This window comes from Haliotis rufescens, unplaced genomic scaffold, assembly GCF_023055435.1.
Source record: "Haliotis rufescens isolate VD_foot unplaced genomic scaffold, xgHalRufe1.0.p SCAF_5, whole genome shotgun sequence".
Classification (NCBI taxonomy): domain Eukaryota; kingdom Metazoa; phylum Mollusca; class Gastropoda; order Lepetellida; family Haliotidae; genus Haliotis; species Haliotis rufescens.
The window spans coordinates 34,778,932-34,805,306 of record NW_025964223.1 but is presented as its reverse complement, the minus strand read 5'-3'; the positions used below and the strand labels follow the sequence as shown (position 1 = coordinate 34,805,306).

At 38.1% G+C, this 26,375-nt stretch overlaps 1 protein-coding gene across 3 annotated transcripts in view; it reads left to right on the top strand.

Moving 5' to 3' along the window:
- LOC124114715 (single-minded homolog 2-like) overlaps positions 1-26,375 on the top strand; it is a 136,408-nt gene that overhangs the window by 43,059 nt on the left and 66,974 nt on the right. The window contains exon 1 of one of the 3 annotated variants that reach the window (XM_046475420.2): positions 7,970-8,060. The exons of 1 other annotated variant lie outside the window; for it this stretch is intronic. The gene's annotated coding sequence lies outside the window, so the exon portion shown is untranslated. Of the gene's footprint in view, positions 1-7,969; positions 8,061-8,338; positions 8,358-26,375 lie in introns of those variants that run through there. One more of the 3 variants, XM_048384171.1, reaches the window with a different exon arrangement.

Here is a 26,375-nt window from a genome sequence, read left to right as displayed (position 1 = left end):
GCTCAAACACCAGCCACTTGATATGAACATCCAAACCACACAAATATTTGTACAGAAGACACCAGATAACACCGGGATGTATTCTTAGACCGCTTCTATTATTCGCAGTAGCTTCTAGGTCCCCGGTTTTGAGGAGCGCCCGGGTGGGATGAGGCAGGGTAGAAGACAGTCAGACCAAGGTTGGGGAGCGCAGGGCATGGATGTAGTGTGTATTGGGCAGGATACAGGGTAAATTCACCAGTGAATGTGTATAATTTTAAGTGAATTGACTTTCTCGTCTCTCCTCAGACTAACACCAAACGAACAAGCATTACATTATTTCTCTGTTCGATTACTGTGTGATGTGATTATCTACTACTCAACAAAGATTGCTAAAGAGAGACAATCAAACGACTGACATGGCATGTATTCTGATCGTCCCCTTCAATGGGCTAATGGATGAGCTCTTTCTAGTTACGCGAACAAAACTTACTTTTGTCCATGTGGAAGCTATAACATGGGCTTACAGTGTCGCTATATGATTGTACCGCATCCATGTCTCAATGTCGCTCTATGATTGTACCACATTCCTAGTGTAGCTATCTCATGTATATCGCAGTTAGTTCCTAGTGTAGTTATGTTGGAGTTATCGAGTGAGCTCATGGTGTAGCTATGTGGTTGTTCCACAGTCAGCTCCTAGTGTGGATGTGTGGTTGTACCACAGTCAGCTCCTAGTGTGGGTATGTGGTTGTACCACAGTCAGCTCCTAGTGTGGATGTGTGGTTGTACCACAGTCAGCTCCTAGTGTGGATGTGTGGTTGTACCACAGTCAGCTCCTAGTGTGGATGTGTGGTTGTACCACAGTTAGCTCCTAGTGTGGGTATGTGGTTGTACCACAGTTAGCTCCTAGTGTGGATGAGTGGTTGTACCACAGTCAGCTCCTAGTGTGGATGTGTGGTTGTACCACAGTCAGCTCCTAGTGTGGGTATGTGGTTGAACCACAGTCAGTACACAGTCATATGGGTACTGCACAGACGTATGACTTTAAATGAGCTTATAAAGGTTTGCTATGGTGTCAATATATCGCACAACTCTGACTTAATTGAAAATGATCTCTTTGGTGTACTTTATTGATGATAACCCCCTTGCTGTTACACAGGTTGCAAAAGAGACAGAACAAGAACCAACACAAACAGGACATCAAGTCTGAAATAGAAATTGACTGTGATGATGTTAAAATCTATTGATTTATACTTTATTCATTGATACATTAACGATATTGTGTATACAATCATGCATTTAAGTCTTGTTATAAGGCGCCATCGTTATGTGTTCAAATAGTGTCAGTCAGTTTGTCAGTATTGTATGCTGAAAACTCTGTCTGAAAACCCTAACACTGTACATGTGGTATGTTACAACACTGACACTGTACATGTAGTATGTTAAAACGCTGATACTGTACATGTGTGGTATGTTAAAATCCTAACACTATACATGTGGTATGTTTAAACACTGACACTGTACATGTAGTATGTTAAAACCCTGATACTGTACATGTGGTATGTGAAAACCCTGACACTCTACATGTGTAGTATGTTAAAACCCTGACACTCTTGATGTGTAGTATGTTAAAACCCTGACACTCTTGATGCGAAGTATGTTAAAACCCTGACACTCTACATGTGTAGTATGTTAAAACCCTGACACTCTATATGTGTAGTATGTTAAAACCCTGACACTCTTGATGCGTAGTATGTTAAAACCCTGACACTCTACATGTGTAGTATGTTAAAACCCTGACCCTCTACATGTGTAGTATGTTAAAACCCTGACACTCTTGATGTGTAGTATGTTAAATCCCTGACACTCTACATGTGTAGTATGTTAAAACCCTGACACTCTTGATGTGTAGTATGTTAAAACCCTGACACTCTACATGTAGTATGTTAAAACCCTGACACTCTACATGTGTAGTAAGTTAAATCCCTGACACTCTTGATGCGTAGTATGTTAAAACCCTGACACTCTCCATGTGGTATGTTAAAACCCTGACACTCTACATGTGTAGTATGTTTAAACCCTGACACTCTACATGTTTAGTATGTTAAAACCCTGACACTCTACATGTGGTATGTTAAAACCCTGACACTATACATGTGTAGTATATTAAAACCCTGACACTCTTGATGTGTAGTATGTTTAAACCATGATACTCTAGATGTGTAGTATGTTAAAACCCTGACACTCTACATGTGTAGTATGGTAAAACCCTGACACTCTTGATGTGTAGTATGTTTAAACCATGATACTCTAGATGTGTAGTATGTTTAAACCCTGACACTCTACATGTGTAGTATGTTAAAACCCTGACACTCTACATGTGGTATGTTAAAACCCTGACACTCTACATGTGTAGTATGTTAAAACCCTGACACTCTTGATGTGTAGTATGTTAAAACCCTGACACTCTACATGTGGTATGTTAAAACCCTGACGCTCTATATGTGTAGTATGTTAAAACCCTGACACTCTTGATGCGTAGTATGTTAAAACCCTGACACTCTACATGTGTAGTATGTTAAAACCCTGACACTCTATATGTGTAGTATGTTAAAACCCTGACACTCTTGATGCGTAGTATCTTAAAACCCTGACACTCTACATGTGTAGTATGTTAAAACCCTGACACTCTACATGTGTAGTATGTTAAAACCCTGACACTCTACATGTGGTATGTTAAAACCCTGACACTCTACATGTGGTATTTTAAAACCCTGACACTCTACATTTGTAGTATGTTTAAACCCTGACACTCTACATGTGTAGTATGTTAAAACCCTGACACTCTACATGTGTAGTATGTTTAAACCCTGACACTCTACATGTGTAGTATGTTGTAACCCTGACACTCTACATGTGTAGTATGTTAAAACCCTGACACTCTACATGTGTAGTATGTTAAAACCCTGATACTCTTGATGTGTAGTATGTTTAAACCATGATACTCTAGATGTGTAATATGTTAAAACCCCGACGCTCTACATGTGTAGTATGTTAAAACCCTGATACTCTTGATGTATAGTATGTTAAAACCCTGACACTCTACAGGTGGTATGTTAAAACCCTGACACTCTACATGTGTAGTATGTTAAAACCCTGACACTCTTAATGCGTAGTATGTTAAAACCCTGACACTCTACATGTGGTATGTTAAAACCCTGACACTCTACATGTGTAGTATGTTTAAACCCTGACACTCTACATGTGTAGTATGTTAAAACCATGACACTCTACATGTGGTTTGTTAAAACCGTGACGCTCTACATGTGTAGTATGTTAAAACCCTGACACTCTTGATGTGTAGTATGTTTAAACCATGATACTCTAGATGTGTAGTATGTTAAAACCCTGACGCTCTACATGTGTAGTATGTTAAAACCCTGACACTCTAGATGTGTAGTATGTTAAAATCCTGACACTCTACATGTGTAGTATGTTAAAACACTGACACTCTTCATGTGTAGTATGTTAAAACCCTGACACTCAACATGTGTAGTATGTTTAATCCCTGACACTCTTGATGCGTAGTATGTTAAAACCCTGACACTCTATATGTGTAGTATGGTAAAACCCTGACGCTCTATATGTGTAGTATGTTAAAACCCTGACACTCTTGATGCGAAGTATGTTAAAACCCTGACACTCTACATGTGTAGTATGTTAAATCCATGACACTCTTGATGCGTAGTATGTTAAAACCCTGACGCTCTATATGTGTAGTATGTTAAAACCCTGACACTCTACATGTGTAGTATGTTAAAACCCTGACACTCTACATGTGTAGTATGTTAAAACCCTGACACTCTACATGTGGTATGTTAAAACCCTGACGCTCTACATGTGTAGTATGTTAAATCCCTGACACTCTTGATGCGTAGTATGTTAAAACCCTGACACTCTCCATGTGGTATGTTAAAACCCTGACACTCTACATGTGTAGTATGTTTAAACCATGATACTCTAGATGTGTAGTATGTTAAAACCCTGACACTCTACATGTGTAGTATGTTAAAACCCTGACACTCTATATGTGTAGTATGTTTAAACCATGATACTCTAGATGTGTAGTATGTTTAAACCCTGACCATCTACATATGTAGTATGTTAAAACCCTGACACTCTACATGTGGTATGTTAAAACCCTGACACTCTACATGTGTAGTATATTAAAACCCTGACACTCTTGATGTGTAGTATGTTTAAACCATGATACTCTAGATGTGTAGTATGTTAAAACCCTGACACTCTACATGTGTAGTATGTTTAAACCATGATACTCTAGATGTGTAGTATGTTAAAACCCTGACACTCTACATGTGTAGTATGTTAAAACCCTTACACTCTATATGTGTAGTATGTTTAAACCATGATACTCTAGATGTGTGGTATGTTTGAACCCTGACACTCTACATGTGTAGTATGTTAAAACCCTGACACTCTACATGTGGTATGTTAAAACCCTGACACTCTACATGTGTAGTATGTTAAAACCCTGACACTCTACATGTGTAGTATGTTAAAACCCTGACACTCTACATGTGGTATGTTAAAACCCTGACACTCTATATGTGTAGTATGTTAAAACCCTGACACTCTATATGTGTAGTATGTTAAAACCCTGACACTCTTGATGCGAAGTATGTTAAAACCCTGACACTCTACATGTGTAGTATGTTAAAACCCTGACACTTTACATGTGTAGTATGTTAAAACCCTGACACTCAACATGTGTGGTATGTTAAAACCCTGACACTCTACATGTGGTATGTTAAAACCCTGACACTCTTGATGCGAAGTATGTTAAAACCCTGACACTCTACATGTGTAGTATGTTTAAACCCTGACACTCTACATGTTTAGTATGTTAAAACCCTGACACTCTACATGTGGTATGTTAAAACCCTGACACTCTTGATGCGTAGTATGTTAAAACCCTGACACTCTATATGTGTAGTATGGTAAAACCCTGACGCTCTATATGTGTAGTATGTTAAAACCCTGACACTCTTGATGCGAAGTATGTTAAAACCCTGACACTCTACATGTGTAGTATGTTAAATCCATGACACTCTTGATGCGTAGTATGTTAAAACCCTGACACTCTATATGTGTAGTATGTTAAAACCCTGACACTCTACATGTGTAGTATGTTAAAACCCTGACACTCTACATGTGTAGTATGTTAAAACCCTGACACTCTACATGTGGTATGATTAAACCCTGACACTCTACATGTGTAGTATGTTAAATCCCTGACACTCTTGATGCGTAGTATGTTAAAACCCTGACACTCTCCATGTGGTATGTTAAAACCCTGACACTCTACATGTGTAGTATGTTTAAACCATGATACTCTAGATGTGTAGTATGTTAAAACCCTGACACTCTACATGTGTAGTATGTTAAAACCCTGACACTCTATATGTGTAGTATGTTTAAACCATGATACTCTAGATGTGTAGTATGTTTAAACCCTGACCATCTACATATGTAGTATGTTAAAACCCTGACACTCTACATGTGGTATGTTAAAACCCTGACACTCTACATGTGTAGTATATTAAAACCCTGACACTCTTGATGTGTAGTATGTTTAAACCATGATACTCTAGATGTGTAGTATGTTAAAACCCTGACACTCTACATGTGTAGTATGTTAAAACCCTGACGCTCTATATGTGTAGTATGTTTAAACCATGATTCTCTAGATGTGTAGTATGTTTAAACCCTGACACTCTACATGTGTAGTATGTTAAAACCCTGACACTCTACATGTGGTATGTTAAAACCCTGACACTCTACATGTGTAGTATGTTAAAACCCTGACACTCTTGATGTCTAGTATGTTAAAACCCTGACACTCTACATGTGGTATGTTAAAACCCTGACACTCTATTTGTGTAGTATGTTAAAACCCTGACACTCTATATGTGTAGTATGTTAAAACCCTGACACTCTTGATGCGAAGTATGTTAAAACCCTGACACTCTACATGTGTAGTATGTTAAAACCCTGACACTTTACATGTGTAGTATGTTAAAACCCTGACACTCAACATGTGTGGTATGTTAAAACCCTGACACTCTACATGTGGTATGTTAAAACCCTGACACTCTACATGTGTAGTATGTTAAAACCCTGACACTTTACATGTGTAGTATGTTAAAACCCTGACACTCAACATGTGTGGTATGTTAAAACCCTGACACTCTATATGTGTAGTATGTTAAAACCCTGACACTCTTGATGCGAAGTATGTTAAAACCCTGACACTCTACATGTGTAGTATGTTAAAACCCTGACACTTTACATGTGTAGTATGTTACAACCCTGACACTCAACATGTGTGGTATGTTAAAAACATGTCACTGTAATATGATCCGTCAAGGGTGTATATTAAGTATGTTTCTATATTTCCTTTTTATAGATTAATTAGCATATCAAGCTCAAAACCTGGCTTGCAAAAGCAAATACATGTATTAGAGTGCTATTGTGATGGGTCGAAACTTACTAAAAAATTGATAAAACTAATGTTGCTGTTTTAAAATTGGTGGTAACTTGCATAGAAAGGAAAAATGGCATTATAGAGGGAATCATGTAGAAGCTGTTTCATTTTAAAAATACTTAAGTAAGTGTTTTACAAGTAGATTAACTTGGTCAAAGAATGCACATAACATTTCATTGCAAGCTTTTAGTAGGCATATTAAAAAATCTTAGAGTTTTAGACCATATTACATAGGCTGTGTACTTTAAAAAACCTTATCGTTTAAATGTAAATTTATGTAAGTTCAGAACAGCTCTTTTTCTATTTCGTTGTTGATCACATGGTCTATTTCTTGCAAAAGGCAGATATGTAGGTATTTCAAGAGAACATAGACTTTGTAGGAATTTGTAAAAATGATTGTATTGAAGATGAATATCACTTTTATGTGTATGTCGGGTGTATAACGATTAAAAGCAAAATATCTAAATAACCATTTCTACCACAATCCAAATGTTAACAAATTTAGTAAATTATTGTCATGTGATTGTTCAGAAACTATCAAACAATTATCTATGCTCATTTATCATGCTATGAAACTGAGAAAGTGTATGAACTTTTAACACACACAGACTACGTGCTATAGGTCTTTGGCCTCATCAGTACCATGAATAAAGATTGATTGAATTTGGTATGTTTAAACCTGGCACTGTACATATGGTATGTTTTAAACTGTAACTCTACATGTGGTAAGTTAAAAACCTTTCACTGTAGATGAGTTATGTTTAGATCCTTTCACTGTACATGAGTTATGTTTAGATCCTTTCACTGAACATGAGTTATGTTTAGATCCTTTCAATGTACAAGTGTTATGATCAAACCCTTTAACTGGTTGGCAATCCAGATGAATGTGGTATGTTTGAACGGTATTCCATCGTGTGGGCAGGCTGCGTATGTTCGCATTGGTCAGATCAACAAGAATTTGCTTCGTTTCGTTCACACTAGCAATGCTGTTTCAACATAGCTAACATCGAATGTAAATACAGAACTATATTAATGTACATTCTTATAATACTAGGGCATGTGACGTTTTGTTTAAATATTAGTGACCAAACTCTTAAAAGCTAAACCTTGTTAATCCACATAATGTTAATCCAACTGAACCCTGCATTTCGGAAGCTGACAAATAGAGAATGTACTTTTAAATTGGTTTGTCCGGACGGTGCAAATGATTTTGATTTAACTAGTCTGGTGTGTCGATGTTTCACTGAACTTAATATAGATCTGCAACATCTTGCCTGAATTTATAAAGTAATCGTCCTATTCCTCACAATTATACAATTTTTTCACTGATCCAAGTTTTATGTATGCGCTGCTGTATAACGGGGAGGTAACTAGTCAAATGCTTCAAACCAAACTGGTATATGTGATTGGCCGCTTCAGCTGTAACCTCGTTATTGCCCAGTGTGTTGACGATATCTGTGGTGACCACTTGCTTGCTGTCTACACCTGCTCCGGTACGAGCGCGGAGGATTACCTGGTAAGTATAGGCTATTTTGGTGCACATATTTCAGTAAAGGAGATTGCGCTACTGTTCTCGACATTGGTCGAAATTTCTTTTAAACAAAGGGTCAATTTCTTTTTTAAGAAACATTTACAGTGTGTTGTGCCGAAAATAGATTTCCGTTGCAAAATTTAGATATATGGTTTATTAGGGGACACGCTGTTTGTAACTCAGAAGTAAGGATCCATCGTTTCAAATATATGTTGGAGTGTTGAGCAATCAGTGTTGTTTTGGCCAATGTGGAAAGTAGATTTACTGCCAGGTCTTCCTGTTGTGAGTATGATGTACACTGCAAACCTTACATACATGTATATGCAATGATTTGCCTTCATAATTCTGTGCCAAAATTACCTATTTAATCCAATTAATTATAACTAAATCGTTTTACACAGGATAGCAAGTTTATCAATATGAAGGCTTTTACTGTTACTACATTTTGTTAAAAAGTTATTGCAACTTGTTGGTATTATTTTACAAAATGTGCTATTCTACTGGCGTAGTTGTTCACACGTACCTTCATGTGCACACAAACCGCACTCAAAACTATTTATCAACAACCAGTGACTTGAAGATAGGGGATGAGACTAGCCTACAGCTTATTGTGAATCATTCAGTTAGTTTCTGCGGAGAGTTTTTCGAAGAGTTCATATAGTCAAAATGGATATTCGGTTATTCACACGTAGCTTTAATATGTTAATGATTTGAAATAAAAATTCATACATAATTCAATTAGTAACGACTTCCATTAAAATTAAGAAGAGTAATTGAATCTATCGTGAACATCTTTTGAGGATCACTTTCAGCAAGAAATCCAAGTCTTCATTAAGTTGAAACTGCAGTGTCATGAAAGGAAGATACATACATGCTTTGTTCTGAATTTTATTGAACAGATACAGTTTTCAAATGATGAACAATGAATGTGCGAGATCATGCTCTGTTTCTGCATTTTACAAAAAAAACAAATAAACAAACTGTACAATTCGTCTTTGTCGGGAAAAATACATTTGACGATGCAAATTGTTTAAATATGAAAGCAATAAATAATCTCTGAATAAAAATAAAAGAAGTTAGGATGAACGTTGATTAATGAATGAATTTTTAATCCTACTGGATCGTAAAAAATGTCTCCAAATCCGTAGCGTATTCCGTGTAGTTTCTGTTGACATGTTTGGCGATGCAAGGCGGGAGATGTCGGCTTTACGGCTCTCCCTGTTTAGATGCGACTATTACGTTAACGAAATTGTCAACACAAATGTTGTGAGTGCACAAGTACATGGTAGTGTCCTTCACAGATACATGTCCATTTCAAGTGATGAAGACATGTTCATTTAACCATCAGAAAATATAGAATGTTAAAATATTTTCCAATTCGCTTAATTTTACAAGGCATATATACATTTGCAATCACTGAGCAAATACAGAATACTAAACTGCAGTAAAAGAAATATTTGAATTGCTAATATATGTAGCAATTGTAAAGAGAAACTGTCTTGACATAATTTGTTTGTGGCTACATAGGAACGATTGCAGTAACATTGAACGCTGCTGAAATATAGCTCTCCCAAAACTCTGTTAATTGTGAGGACTGTATCATCAACGCAGATCTTCAAAAAACAAACCAGTAAAATATAATGCGTTCTTAATGAAAACTACAGTGTGTGCGCGGGCCGCTGTGGCTGGTTGTACTGAAACCCCTTCAATGCGATAGTGACAGCTGAAATGAGAGACGGCATGTGTACACCCAGCCCCATTTCATATGTGTACATTTACCAGAAATGATCAATTTCAAATTCTCAATCGTCTCACAACTCATGATCGTATTTAGTTTGCTCTTGCAGAAAATGCTATCCCAAATGTATATATCGATTGTATGGAGACAATATCAAAACAAGAAAGAGGCACACAAATTTCGTTGCTTGCTAAGTTTGTCATGGATAAATTAATTGATTAGGCTAAACTAAAACAACTGAACGTTCTATAATATAATACATATTTAGTCTGTATTCTTACACAATGCTGGTGATGTGTTAATTACAAACGAAGGTTGTAAATAATGTGCAGATTTATTTTCGGACACCATGTGATGAAGGAATATTAAATTAACTACCAATACTCATGACACGCAACAACGTTAACACGCACGATGTGTAGGAAATCAACATTCTACCAATATTATTAAGTTCCAGTCGTTCCAAAAAGGTCATTTATCCAAACTAAAGTGTCCAACAAACATTAATAGCTGCACAATAATAGAGAAATTCAACCCAAACTGATACGTGAACATATCACCGTGATTCTGGAGTGTTTCCATACATAATTGATCTAGTGTAGTATTTTCAATTAGCCATGCCAATTTTAAGAAGACATTTACGAAAAGAAACCTAAAATTGAGTTTTTAAAACACTATAAATTCGGTAAAAATATTTATTAAAAAACAGGACAGTTGAAGAACTGTAGCAATTTGCTTCGTCATTATTACACAAATCACACGAGTCACAAATAAAATCAATCATGTTAGTTAGGACAACGACAATACTACCGCTAATAACAATAACAATATTAAGCACACGTCATTGTTCCTAAAATCCATATTTTGCATTTCTCTAATTTGCATATTCCCTTGTCTATACTAAATCCGGACAAAATGATATATTTGGTTTTGTTAAGTTGTATATCTGTATAGCTGTTTGAAAGTGCTCCCTTCGCCTGAACGGGCAATCTGGTAATAGATGACATATCTGCGCTTTGTCTCCTTGGATTCAACTAAACAATTATCGATCTCTGACTTAAATCGGTGTTGAAACAACAAAAGAATGTTACGCTAATCATGGACAAGAGCGTCTTGTCGCCAGGTCTTAATCACATGCTTTATCACATTCAAACAATCGCGCTAACATTAATTAATCTTTCCAATGTTTTATATTATGTTTTATTTCTTTTCATAAAACAAAACAAATCAGTAATATTGTGTGGACGTTTGACACACAGTAAACATATTAAGCAATTCGAAGTTATGTGTGTTCCTATAATGTGCATATTTATAATGCGCCAAATCCACGCCCAAAAGCGTAAGTCAATCCCTATCTATGTCTCCACCAAATAAAATCACTTTAAATATGATTTACAAATAACCTATGTAATGACATTTATTATTTTGATAATAGTCAAGTTTTGTTTTATGTAATGACGCCAAACTTGCAGAGTTCTACTGTTAGGTTTGTAGATCCACCGCAGCAGCGACCCGTATCTGCGCCCCGGTCTGGCCACAAATCTATAGGATATTGGTCGGTCAGCAGATACTTGCAACAGAGCACCAGCTGTAGGACGTGGCGACAGTTTTGTGTGTAGTTGTCGGCAATGGCGTCATTAGACAAACAGAACTCGTCTCCCCGGCTCACTTGTACACGCTAGTTCAGACTCACATGCAAAATCACTCAACTTCAAAATTCACATATATCGCCGATTTGTGAATGTGAATGCCCCGTTTAGAAAGAATGCAACGACCTTTTTCCTTTTAATATTTATCACATTATTAGTGGTAACATTGCAACTTGATTGATCCCGTGGTTTCAGTATCACATTTTATATTTATGATATTTATTCTCACCTCATATTAACGCATTGGAAAGTAACCCTTTATTTTGTCATGTCGTGTCCTACCATTGTGTGTATCCAAGCCTATAAGAGGACGCATTTGAAGAGTGTTAACACAGCAAAACTACAACTATCAAATTGAGCATAGAGACAGTTGTAACGTTAGAGTGAAACTGTGCTTTATCGGAGATTTCACATGTAACTGCGACTCGAGCTGCTACCACCCCCCCTCCCCCACATGGCACCCTTGTAGCCCTGGCTTGGGTAGGGGTGGGGTGATGTGGGTGGTTTGGGTGTGGATTAGGGTGTGTGTGTGTGTGTGGGGGGGGGGGGGGGGGGGGGGGGGTCCGCCGCAGTGGGCGGGCTGGTGGCTGACGGGTAAGAAAGGTGGATGCAGATTCCTGCAAACACCAATTAACAACATTGTCAGTGCATGTACATGGGGAACGTGAAAACTCGCAGACTATCAACAACTATAGTCGATCCCAACACTACTGCCATGTTTACTCTCGATGTTTATTATGACTGGTATCGGGAGGAGATGGGTGGGACGGCACGCTGGGCTGCTATAGCGAATTGTCTTCATACCGAAATAAGCCAAAACATACCAAAATTACGACACCGCGTTAGTGAGATGCCAGTGCGCCCGGCGAGGGTAAACGGACAGTGAGGGGGTGTCACCCGTTATGTTAGAACGATTAGCGAGGACAAACATCGGGGCTGCATCACATCCCCCGAACACGATTAAATAACCAACGTTAGATAAAATGCAAATGTGTCATTTGATCTGCTGTTGTTATCTGACACTAAGGATAAGATCAAATGAGCACTTTCCCACATGCTCACAATTTTCCAGTAAATTATATAAAATTCATTAGATGCAATCACGCACATATGAGTGATCGTTTACACTCCTGGTTAGAAACCTTTCCATTTATAAATTTAGTCGAGCGAAAGTAAATTGTCCATAAAAAAACATGTCGCAATTTCAACTGACCTGTGTCCTTCATACAGGATGAAAGAATTCTCTTCTTGTGCAATTGCGTTTTGAACGTAAGAAACATAATTACATAAAACATTACTAACAGTGACGGATGGATGGATGGATGGACAGATAGGTAGATAGATAGATGCAAAAATCAGTCAATGATTTCAACTGAAGTTAAACAAACGTTGGGATAGGCATGGCGTAGATCATTGATCAGTTTCCCATATTTCCCACGGGGGACACGTGTTGCTATTGACAACAAAATTAGTTTACTAAACACCACGTGCGTTCCGAGTAGGTGGTTGTGATTTCAGTGGACAACCTAGTCGATATTACTTGACAATGAATGCCATATAATATTCCTAGTTCAGTTCAAACTACTTACAGAAAGATCTCGTTCAATTTTCAGGCTAAATCTACCGACAGAATCCTACTAATTCATGCCTATACACGACCCCTTTTACCAAGCCCTACCGTTGCGGGCCGCCAGCGGTACAACTGAACGTGTCTCTCACGTACGCGCACGCACGCACGCACGCACGCACGCACGCACGCACGCACGCACGCACAAACAGGGATAATATGGAGAGAAGTTCAGATAGGGAATGCGTTCAAAATGGTTTCAAATGTTTTGGGCTGCGTGGTGTATCGGGCTGACATTTAAAGTATTGGGGAACATGTGCAGTATCGTGGACACATGTGTAGTGTGTAAAAATGTGATTTTGTGGAGAAACATATGAGGTATGGGGAACCATGTGGTGTAGTGCTGTGGGAAAACGTGGTGTTCTGGGGAGGGGGGGGGGGGGGGGGGGGGGTCTGTGTAATATTGAGGTACCATGTGATGTTGTTAGGAAACGTGAAGTGCTTGGGACACATATGTGAAGTGTTGTGAAACATGAGGTGTAGCAAGGACAAGTGTTGGATTTTGGGGAAACATGTGGTGTAATGGGGAAACATGTGGTGTTGTGGGGATTCATGGTGTAATGGGGAAACATGTGGTGTTGTGGGGAACATGTGGTGTTGTGGGGATACATGTGATGTTGTGGGGAAACGTGGTGTTGTGGGGAAAAACGTGGTGTTGTGAGGAAACATGTGCTGTTGTGGGGAAACATGTGATGTTGTGGGGAGCCATGTGCTGTTGTGGGGAAACCAGTGGTGTTGTTGGGAAACATGTGAAGTAGGGAGCCATGTGGTGTTGTGGGGAAACATGTGGTGTTGTGGGGAAACATGTGGTGTCGTGGGGAAACAAGTGGTGCTGTGGGGACACGTGTGGTGTTGTGGGGAAACATGTGCTGTTGTGGGGAGCCATGTGGTGTTGTGGGGAAACAAGCGGTGTTGTGGGGAAACATGTGATGTTGTGGGGAGCCATGTGGTGTTGTGGGGAAACATGTAGTGATGTGGGGAAACATGTGATGTTGTGGGGAGCCATGTGGTGTTGTGGGGAAACAAGCGGTGTTGTGGGGAAACATGTGGTGTTGTGGGGAGCCATGTGGTGTTGTGGGGAAACATGTGGTGTTGTGGGGAGGCATGTGGTGTTGTGGGGAAACAAGTGGTGTTGTTGGGAAACATGTGAAGTGGGGATACATGTGGTGTTGTGTGGAACATGTGATGTCGTGGGGAAACAAGTGGTGTTGTGGAGAAACATGTGGTGTCGTGGGGAAACATGTGGTGTAGTGGACAAACTGCAATCTTGTTTGAGAATGTACGAATTTTTACAGCTGTGTACACAATGTAATTACAACTGTTTTATACACAATGTAATTCACAGCTGTCTGCATACACAATGTTATTTACAACTGTCTGTATACACAATGTAATTTACAGCTGTCTGTATACACAATGTAATTTACATCTGTATACACAATGTAATTTACAACTGTTTGTATACACAATGTAATTTACAGCTGTCTGTATACACAATGTTATTTACAACTGTCTGTATACACAATGTAATTTACAGCTGTCTGTATACACAATGTGATTTACATCTGTCTGTATACACAATGTAATTTACAGCTATCGTCTTATACACAATGTAATTTACAACTGTCTGTATAATCAATGTAATTTACAAATGACTGTATACACATTGTAATTTACAACTGCCTGTATACAAAATGTAATTTACAACTGTCTGTATGCACAATGTAATTTACAGCTGTCTGCATACACAATGTTATTTACAACTGTCTGCATACACAATGTTATTTACAACTGTCTGTATACACAATGTAATTTACAGCTGTCTGTATACACAATGTAATTTACATCTGTCTGTATACGCAATGTAATTTACAGCTATCGTCTTATACACAATGTAATTTACAACTGTCTGTATAATCAATGTAATTTACAAATGTATGTATACACATTGTAATTTACAACTGCCTGTATATAAAATGCAATTTACAGCTGCCTGTCAATGTAATTTACCACTGTCGTCTTATACACAATGTAATTTACAACGGTCTTATACACAATGTCATTTACATCTGTCTGCATACACAGTGTTATTTACACAATGTAATTTACAGCTGTCTGTATACACAATGTAATTTACAATTGTCTGTATGAACAATGTAATTTACAGCTGTCTGTTTACAAAATGTAATTTACAGCTGTCGTCTTATACACAATGTAATTTACAACTGTCTGTTAAAACAATGTAATTTACAACTGTATGTATACACATTGTAATTTACAACTGCCTGTATACAAAATGTCATTTACAGCTGTCTGTATAGACAATGTAATTTACAACTGTCGTCTTATACACAATGTAATTGACAACGGTCTTATACACAATGTCATTTACATCTGTCTGCATACACAGTGTAATTTACAACAATGTAATCTTGAACGGAGCTATACCATTTCTTACAGCTGTCTGTTTACAATTGTCTGTATGAACAATGTAATTTACAGCTGTCTGTTTACAAAATGTAATTTACAGCTGTAGTCTTATACACAATGTAATTTACAACTGTCTGTTAAAACAATGTTATTTACAACTGTCTGTAAACATAATGTAATTTACAACTGTCTGTATACGAAATCAATTTACAGCTGTCTGTATAGACAATGTAATTTACAACTGTCGTCTTATACACAGTGTAATTTACAGCTGTCTGTTTACACAGTGTAATGTACAACGTCTGTGTATATATAATGTAATTCCCAACTGTATACACAACGTAATCTACAGCTGTCTGTATACACAATGTAATTTACATCTGTCTGTATACACAATGTAATTTACAGGTTTCTGTATACAAAATGTTATTTATAGCTGTCTGTATACAAAATGTAATTTCCAGCTGTTTATACACAATCTTCTTTACAGCTATCTGTATACAGAATGTAATTTACAACTGTTTGTATACACAATGTAATCTTGTTTGAGAATGTATGACTTCTTATTGCTGGTTTGCATTTACGTAGTAATCCTATCTGTGACATATGTCAAACAAATACGTATTATTCATGTCTAGCTAAGAATTTGCATGACTTGAATTGCGCTGTACATAACCATTACTCTGATAACAGTATATACAAATAATTTTCTTTATATTCTGTTGCAATAAACTTGTTTATTTTCTCAGTATTTGTCAGTGACAAATTTCTGTCCAATCAAAACCTGAGCTTCATGACAAATTAGTCCAGCCGCAAATAGGAAAAAAATCTTATGTTGCGAATACCAACTGTGCCGTGCTTTATAGTGGCCGGCTCAATCAACACTCAATCAAACGAGAACCGAGACAATATTATCACAGGGTGCTCTTTTAATCATGGGTCGATATTTTATGGAAAGCAGAAAGAAATTTGTCTTGCCGGGACTGGTGCTGGTATTTAAACAAAGGGGAAATTATTTCGGAGCACTTTTTTTATTTTGTGAGTGAGCTCGATCGACCGGTGGACAATATAGCGACTAACGTCTCTTTCACAATCAATTCCTTACTATAATCCTCATGTTTACACATTTTTCAAAATGTATATCTTATTGATTGTTTCGGGAAGTAAGTGTAGTAATTACGATATAAAGCGAGAACATTTCTGGTTTGCATTTTCCACCACAGCAAATATTTGCGCATCTTTCTAGGGGCGATCTATGTAAATATATCATATCGTCAGGTTAATATGGCGGACTCGTACATGAAGGAGTAAACAGGACACGCCAAAGTATTTCTTTTAAAATAAACACCACGGATTTGTCAACGTTGTTCTGATAAACGCAATTATAGATGTACATCTCGAGTAAACAGTAGACGTTAGAGGCGCGTGAGAAAACATTGCCTCAATTATATATATGGAAGCAGGAACTTTTCCGAGAAGGCAGCCGGTCGCGGAAATGATACAACCTCATGTGTAATGATTGCAGCCTTTATTGTGGAAAGAACCCAGTGCCGAGGAACAGAAGATTTTTCTGTTTTTGAGTAAGTGTTCGTTCACTGTCCTTCGCAGATTAAAACGTCAGTCAGTTGTATTAACCTTTTGAATAAATTGGGAAGCCTATGTGCTTCAAGGAATGTAGTATATGCACAACCTATGCACAGGCTGCTGCATGTGAGTGAGGCGTGGCTGCCTCCTCCAGACCAAATGGGTCATTGCGTGACGGGCAGTTAACGGTCGATAGAACACTGATGAAGACTACATTTATATTACTCTCTCGTCTCGGGAAGCACACTGTCAGTTTGCATTGAAAACAGCGCTCAGATAGGAGGACGATAGGGGACACCGAAACGCTATTAATCATATGGTTTTAGTGCTGAATGCGGAGCACATGGAGCAGATATTTATTGAAGACGGACAACCCACAAATAGCGGAATGATTGCTTTCCTTACACTAACAGTAATAACAGGCAGGTTTAAATTGTTCAATAATGTAATCATTTTTCAGTTTGAGTGCACATTAAAACCAAGTACCCATACAACTGTACGTAATATTTCTGATAAATTATAAATATAAAAGTGACAAATATGTTAGGCAAACGAAAAGCAGAAAACAAGCATCTTATTTACATAATCAGTCTTCCGACATTAAATATGCCACAATCTTTCAACTGGCCTCTGCAGGAAATAGCAACATTATTATAACGAAAAAGATTTGCCAATTCTTAGAATTTGTAATACGTTTGTTGATATGAATGTTGAAATATATTATAATACTTGGAAATAGTCGATATGTTTAGTTAGACATAGTAAGACTGAATAGTTTACAGCTTATATTTGATTAGGATCTTATTGTGAGCTTCAGTAATGAAGGTGTCTGTGGAAGCTGTATTATTCTCAAACATCCCACACTGTTATTTCCACCCAAATTGTCATAATTGCATATGATAGCATTATAATCAGATGTTAAACCGATAGAAGTAGAAGTAAATATCTCATACACCCTAAAAGAAACATAAAACTACATGTCAGCTTAACATGTTGGGTGTCTGGAAAATGGGGGAATATTTGATTCCGAAAAAGAGCTGTAAGATAAAATATATTACTTCTTTGATTTTCATGATAACCTTTTACACGATTAAGGGAATAATGCAGCAAGATTTTGACAAATATTTTATTCACGATAGTGTTCACGATGTAGCTGAAACATATTTCGTAGAATAGATATAATGGGCCATTTTATATAATTGACACATTTGAGACGGATAAAATGGTAGCTCTGTAATTCACATTCAACACCTTGATCATCAGTTCAAGACAACAATTAAAGGAATATATATATATTAAAGGTTTGTGCCGTGCAATATACCTCCTTAAGTACGACGTGACGTGTATACTATCTTGACCTATCTGGGGACAGCTGTACATGCATTATTCATAGGAGCACATTTTAACCGATGAAGTTTGATATTGGATGTTTAATAACGGCTTCAAAACCGACCAGTTCCTAACCAGTATACATTCATCGTAGAGACACATGGGTCGTTTTTAGATGCTTCATCAAGCAATCGGCAACATCAAAGGAGAGTTAAGTTTATGTGTTAGGTAGATACTGTAACAAAGACTCGTGCCCGAAACCCGGAACCGTAAATTCCAGCTACCCATCCTCCGCCTAATGTTCATTAAATGGAAAGATGGTTGACTTTGCTCTCGCCGGATTTAGACAAAGGTCAAATAAAACACAGGGCTACATTTTCAAATTATACTTGTAAAAGAGCGGCATAATGCGCGTTCCTCGGCCGGCGTGAGATACTGTTTCACCTGGCCGTGCTTCACCAACGTGGGCTGGCAATTATCTCAAATTGAAACTCATTTTCTTCGTCCACTATTTTCGACGAAAGATTGAGTGTTTCCTGTAGCGACCTCAGTTGGTTTTTGTCGGGTCCACTCCGGTTTTACATAGTTTTCTGTCAACAAATGAGCTCTGTTTTTACGGAACACAGTCCGTGAGGAAAAATGGTTGGGAATATTTTTTGTATTCTTTACATGTCTTCTATTTTCAAGAAAATGTGTCTCGCCTACAAGCTCCATGAACCTAAAACAATATGAGTGTTTTGACAAGATGTATCTTTCTTATGTAAGGCTTGTGTAGACAGTGCTCAGTTTCTGCACGTTTTCACACCATCATTATGATACAATAGTTTCAGTTTTGTATGCAAAATGCTGTATGTTACGTCCCATCACCAGGGCATCTCCACGTGTTCAGTATCGTGTAGGGCCTAATTAATACCCACTTTTACAAACTTATTATATTCGTTATATGCACATTAAATATCAAAACAAATTATGTTCAGGACGTTACACGTTACTATTGGACTATTTCCGCGTATTTGTCAGCGTGCGATAAATTATAAACATTTACTTGGTGATGTGGCCAGTCTGTTCAGTGTCCACCAATTGTATTGGGTCTTGTCGTCTTGCGTTCGAATATTGTATATTGACATATGATAATGTAATTTTCTAGCAATCATCTAAGGGTCTCGCAGCCGAAGGGAATCATATTTCGCTCTCCCGCTCTCCTAATCTCATGTCAAACAAAACTAACTGGCAGAAAATTAACTGAAAACTTAGAGAATGCGAGCGATTTGGACCGAAAAATGGAAATTCGATGGACTCACATGTCACTTACACCATGCACGATACATTATACAATGTTCGGGATCACGACAGACGCTAGTGGTCACATGATCTGTTAGCGTTGACCGTGAGCACAAGAGTTGTATTTGACGGGTATGGGAGTCATACATTAAGGCGGCAAGTAATGCATCTACAGTTAGGAAGACTGTTCCAGTCGATGCAACATAAACTACAGTTAGGAAGACTGTTCCAGTCGAAGCAACATAAACTACAGTTAGGAAGACTGTTCCAGTCGAAGCAACATAAACTACAGTTAGGAAGACTGTTCCAGTCGATGCAACATAAACTACAGTTAGGAAGACTGTTCCAGTCGAAGCAACATAAACTACAGTTAGGAAGAATGTTCCAGCCGATGCAACATTAACTACAGTTAGGAAGACTGTTCTAGTCGATGCAACATAAACTACAGTTTGGAAGATTGTTCTAGTCGATGCAACATAAACTACAGTTAGGAAGACTGTTCCAGTCGATGCAACATAAACTACAGTTTGGAAGACTGTTCTAGTCGATGAAACATAAACTACAGTTAGGAAGAATGTTCTAGTCGATGCAACATAAACTACAGTAAGGAAGACTGTTCTAGTCGATGCAACATAAACTACAGTTAGGAAGACTGTTCTAGTCGATGAAACATAAACTACAGTTAGGAAGATTGTTCTAGTCGATGCAACATAAACTACAGTTAGGAAGAATGTTCTAGTCGATGCAACATAAACTACAGTTAGGAAGAATGTTCTAGTCGATGAAACATAAACTACAGTTAGGAAGAATGTTCCAGTCGATGCAACATAAACTACAGTTAGGAAGAATGTTCTAGTCGATGCAACATAAACTACAGTTAGGAAGACTGTTCTAGTCGATGCAACATAAACTACAGTTAGGAAGACTGTTCCAGTCGATGAAACATAAACTACAGTTAGGAAGATTGTTCTAGTCGATGCAACATAAACTACAGTTAGGAAGAATGTTCTAGTCGATGAAACATAAACTACAGTTAGGAAGACTGTTCTTGTCGATGCAGCATAAACTACAGTTAGGAAGACTGTGGTAATTACAGTGCAACTTCTATATCTATGGAAGTACAAGCTGTTTAGGATATCCAACAGTAGTGTTGAATATTTGTCCTGACTTGCTTCTAAATGGTCAGTGTACACGAAGCGGTGGCCGGTGACGACAATTGACCAGAGAGAATGACACTCACGTACGGCAAATGATTCTTGCAACACAGCAAACGCCACTCGCTTAAAAAAACTGCAAATGTTGGGCTTGCCAGGGGGCACTTTTCTGCGGCCATTCGAGCCACAATAGTTTGTATAGTCAACAAAGTCATGTCAAAGTATTTGCTCAAGCTGGGGATCCTAGGCTAAAAGGTTTAAACAAAAATAAAAATTAAAAGACCCTTCGCGAATTTAAACTCAATATTTAAAAGAGGTCGAGAGTATTTGAGTTGAGCTAAGTCGCCCATTACAAAAGGTGCAATAGCCTTTAAATACCTGAGTAAATGTTGATAGACTTGTCTGACAGTAATGATTATCTATCTATTACGTTAGTTTGTTCCCTGTTATATATCCATCTATAGAACCCCTGGTGCATGATGTTCATGCTTCTGTATTTGCTGTTTCCCTGTTATCTGTTGTCCATCCTCCTGTATTTGCTAGTGTCTATGTTCATCCTTCTGTATTTGCTGGTTCCTGGTGTCTCTATTCATCCTTCTGTATTTGCTGGTCTCCTGGTGTCCATCCTCCTGTATTTGTTGGTCCAATGATGTCTAATGTCCATCCTCCTGTATTTGCTGGTCCCCTGTTGTCTTTGTTCATCCACCCGTATTTGCTAGTGTCTATGTTAAAAGTCATCCATCCGTATTTACTGGTCCATTGGTGTCTTATTTCCTTCCTCCAGTATTTGCTGGTCTCCTGGTGTCTGTATTTATCCTTCTGTATTTGCTGATGTCCTGGTGTCCATGCAAATTCTCTGTGTTTGATGGTGTCCATGTTCATCCTTCTGTATTTGCTGGTCTCCTGGTGTCTATATCCATCCTCCTGTATTTGCTGGTCTCCCGGTGTCTAGTGTCCATCCCCCTGTATCTGCTGGTCTCTTGGTGTCTAGTGTCCATCCTCCTGTATTTGCTGGTCTCCCGGTTTCTAGTTTCCACCCTTCTGTTTTTGCTGGTCTCTTGGTGTCTATATTTATCCTTCTGTATTTGCTGGTCTCCTGGTGTCTTAATTATCCTCCTGTATTTGCTGGTCTCCCGGTGTCTAGTGTCGATCCCCCTGTATCTGCTGGTCTCTTGGTGTCCAGTGTCCATCCTCCTGTATTTGCTGGTCTCTTGGTGTCTATATTTATCTTTCTGTATTTGCCAGTCCCGTGGTGTCTATGTTTATCGTTCTGTATTTGCCGGTCTCGTGGTGTCTATGTTCATCCTTCTGTATGAACTGGTCTCGTGATGTCTATGTTCATCCTTCTGTATTTGCTTGTGTCTATGTTCTTCCTTCTGTATTTGCTGGTCTCGTGGTGTCTATGTTGATCCTTCTGTATTTGCTTGTGTCTATGTTCATCCTTCTGTATTTACTGGTCTCGTGGTGTCCCTGTTTATCCTTCTGTATTTGCCAGTCCCGTGGTGTCTATGTTTATCGTTCTGTATTTACTGGTCTCATGGTGTCTATGTTCATCCTTCTCTATTTACTTGTCTCGTGGTGTCTATGTTCATCCTTCTGTATTTGCTGGTCAACTGGTGTCTGCATTTATCCTTCTGTATTTGCTGATGTTCTGGTGTATATGCCCATCCTCTGTATTTGATGGTGTCCATGTTCATCCTTCTGTATTTGCTGGTCTCGTGGTGTCTATGGTAATCCTTCTGTATTTGCTTGTGTCTATGTTCATCCTTCTGTATTTGCTGGTCTCATGGTGTCTTTGTTCATCCTTCTGTATTTGCTTGTGTCTATGTTCATCCTTCTGTATTAACTGGTGTCGTGGTGTCAATGTTCATCCTTCTGTATTTACTGGTCTCGTGGTGTCTATGTTCATCCTTCTGTATTTGCCGGTCTCGTGGTGTCTATGTTCATCCGATTATCTTGTCCAGACTCGATTATTTACAGACCGCCGTAGCTAGAATATTGATGAGTGCGGCGTTTAACAACAAAACAACTATTTTCATCCTTCTGTATTTGCAGGTGTCTATATTCATCCTTCTGAATTTGCTGGTCTCCTGGTGTCTTTGTTCATCCTTCTGTATTTGCTGGATTCCTGGTGTCTTTGTTCACCCTTCTGTATGTGCTGGTCTCCTGGTGTCTTTGTTCATCATTCTGTATTTGCTGGTCTCCTGGTGTCTCTGTTCGTGTTTCTGTATTTGCTCGTCTCCTGGTGTCTATGTTCATCATTCTGTATTTGCTGGTCTCCTGGTGTCTATGTTCATCATTCTGTATTTGCTGGTCTCCTGGTGTCTCTGTTCATGTTTCTGTATTTGCTCGTCTCCTGGTGTCTATGTTCATCATTCTGTATTTGCTCGTCTCCTGGTGTCTGTGTTCATCATTCTGTATTTGCTGGTCTCCTGGTGTCTCTGTTCATGTTTCTGTATTTGCTGGTCTCCTGGTGTCTGTGTTCATCATTCTGTATTTGTTGGTCTCCTGGTGTCTCTGTTCATGTTTCTGTATTTGCTGGTCTCCTGGTGTCTGTGTTCATCATTCTGTATTTGCTGGTCTCCTGGTGTCTCTGTTCATGTTTCTGTATTTGCTGGTCTCCTGGTGTCTGTGTTCATCATTCTGTATTTGCTGGTCTCCTGGTGTCTCTGTTCATGTTTCTGTATTTGCTGGTCTCCTGGTGTCTGTGTTCATCATTCTGTATTTGCTGGTCTCCTGGTGTCTCTGTTCATGTTTCTGTATTTGCTGGTCTCCTGGTGTCTGTGTTCACCCTTCTGTATGTGCTGGTCTCCTGGTGTCTCTGTTCATGTTTCTGTATTTGCTGGTCTCCTGGTGTCTCTGTTCACCCTTCTGTATTTGCTGGTCTCCTGGTGTCTCTGTTCACCCTTCTGTATTTGCTGGTCTCCTGGTGTCTCTGTTCATCATTCTGTATTTGCTGGTCTCCTGGTGTCTAAGTTCATCCGTCTGTATTTGCGTTTCTCCTTTTCACAGGATACTTTTATTTTTCCTTCCAAACACTACAGTTCATGAGTGGCATTTGTAAACGAACTTGTAAACGGTCTCATTTCCCTCCATGTTTATTTGGTGGTCGTCCAAGCGTTCTACCATCTACATCGGGTGGGGCTGCGGTAGACTGTAAATCTTGAAATGTAATTGTCTCTAATTAGTGCGACTGCTCTGTCATTTGGAGGTAAACGAATCGGTAGACGGTTTCATTTCCCTCCATCTTTGTTTGGTGATCTCATGTCTGTCTACCTCGATCACAGTATCTGTGTTCCACCATTTGCATCGGGTGTGGTTCTAAAATATATCATTATCTGTGATGACCGACTTCTGTATATCATCATTCAACTTGGGACTATCAGGAATATAGACCACAGACGTTTGTCTCACCTCTACATGTAAATAGAAGGTTTACTTTGGCAGCTATTGTGACTACATATGATCAATGAGCTGTAATTAACATAAGTGACATTGTCAGAGGCTGACAATGCATGTTTCAGTGCATGTTTTCTTATGTGGCCTCTTTACTGACCGAAATCGAACTTTAGTAACATCTACTTGTGTTTAGTTAGACTGTAAATGTTTATATAACGGTGGGATGAGATAGGAATCGTTTGACTTGGAACTCAAGATGGGCTTGGGTTTTTGTTATTTGATTAGTTTGATTTTGACTGCATTACGCTTCCCGGTTCGAACTAATGACTAAACCAGCTGCTGATGTAACATGTCAATGTGTCACTTGGACGTCGGGTATAACTTTCGACAATACTTGTACTTCATATGAATAGAAACAAAATCGTTGTTACACTTGTCAATTATACAACGAACAATGTAAGGATACAATATCAATGTTAGGATACTATATGAATGTCAGGATAGACTAAAATCTATCTTTACAATTCATCGGTTATGTAAAAGATAGAAAATTGTCGAAGACAAAAGTTAAAGTCAATATATACCCTAAATAACATCAAACTGTTACTTTCTTAACATGTGAAAGTTGAAGAGGGGCTTGTTATTTATATAATTTAAATTGGAAAATCAAGTTACCATTTCTTTGTGTTTGACAGTGAATGTGTGTAAATGCGCTGTATCTCCTGGTCGATCCTGGCCACACGAAAATGCATGAAATTATGAAAGTGTATTCCTTCCCAGCTCCGCATCAAATTGTGGGCGATCTTTGCTCCAGCCGCCCTGACAGAAGATGATCATGTGATGTCCTTACAATTTCCATTTATTTCACCCTCCATTTTGGGAAGTGACTTTGCACATTTTAAACTAATTTACAAATCTCATTAGTGGAAATGAGAAAACATTATACAGTATTTGGTCAACACATTCATTAGATTTTCATAGCTATGCTAATAAGCTTGCTTGGCATTTGTGTGATAAGGTGGGGATTACACGATGTCTTCCATTGGTTGTCGGTGAGGGGATGATCCAGGGAGGGAAAGGGGTAGGGGATAGACAGGAAGGAGGGTACATGGTGGCTGGCTGCATGGCTGTACTAACAATGTGTGGATAACTAATAATACATCCTTGTTTTGCGGATACATACAAAACCCAGCTTCATAGATACATAGATATATATCCTAGCTTTATAGATACATACAAATATATCCCAGCTTCATAGATACGAGCCGTACTTACAAATATATCCTTGTGCCATAGGTAATTAAAATCAGACTTTAGAGATATTGCGGAAACAAATATAACCACCATCGTTCAGTACTTCACGATAAAACAATATGCCATTATTATAGGATATATTCACAGCTCATGAATGATATACACATTCTAATTCCATAAGCATCATAGATATTATGTTGGTGGCGGAACATATGTACGTTTTACGTGAAAATAATATATATTCTCATAGCAACAATATTTATATGAATGAATAATACCAGTATTCTACATTGTTGAAGAGTATAAGCATTATATATGCATGAATAATACCAGTATACTACATTGTTGAAGAGTATCAGTATTATATATGCATGAATAATACCAGTATTCTACATGATTGTATATGACTAAACTCTACATTGTTGAAGAGTATAAGCATTATATATGCATGAATAATACCAGTATACTACATTGTTGAAGAGTATCAGTATTATATATGCATGAATAATACCAGTATTCTACATGATTGACTAGTATCGATATTCTATATGTATGAATAATACCAATATCCTTTGCCTGAACTAAACAAATAATCCACGTGAATGAGTGGTACATATATTCTACATTCATGAAAAGTACAGACACTACAGTTCCAAGGATGACAACAAAAGAAGGTATTCTTTAGTTTTCCTGAAACGTTGCCCCTTGAAAATACTTTTTCCTAAGAGCAGGGCCTTTTTTTATTCACAACCGAATTTCGTTGAAATGATATTTCATTGCTCTAGATTTGTACATCATACCTGACTTGGTTTATTATTTAAATAGGAAGTTTAACAAGGCGGCCTAATAACGTGT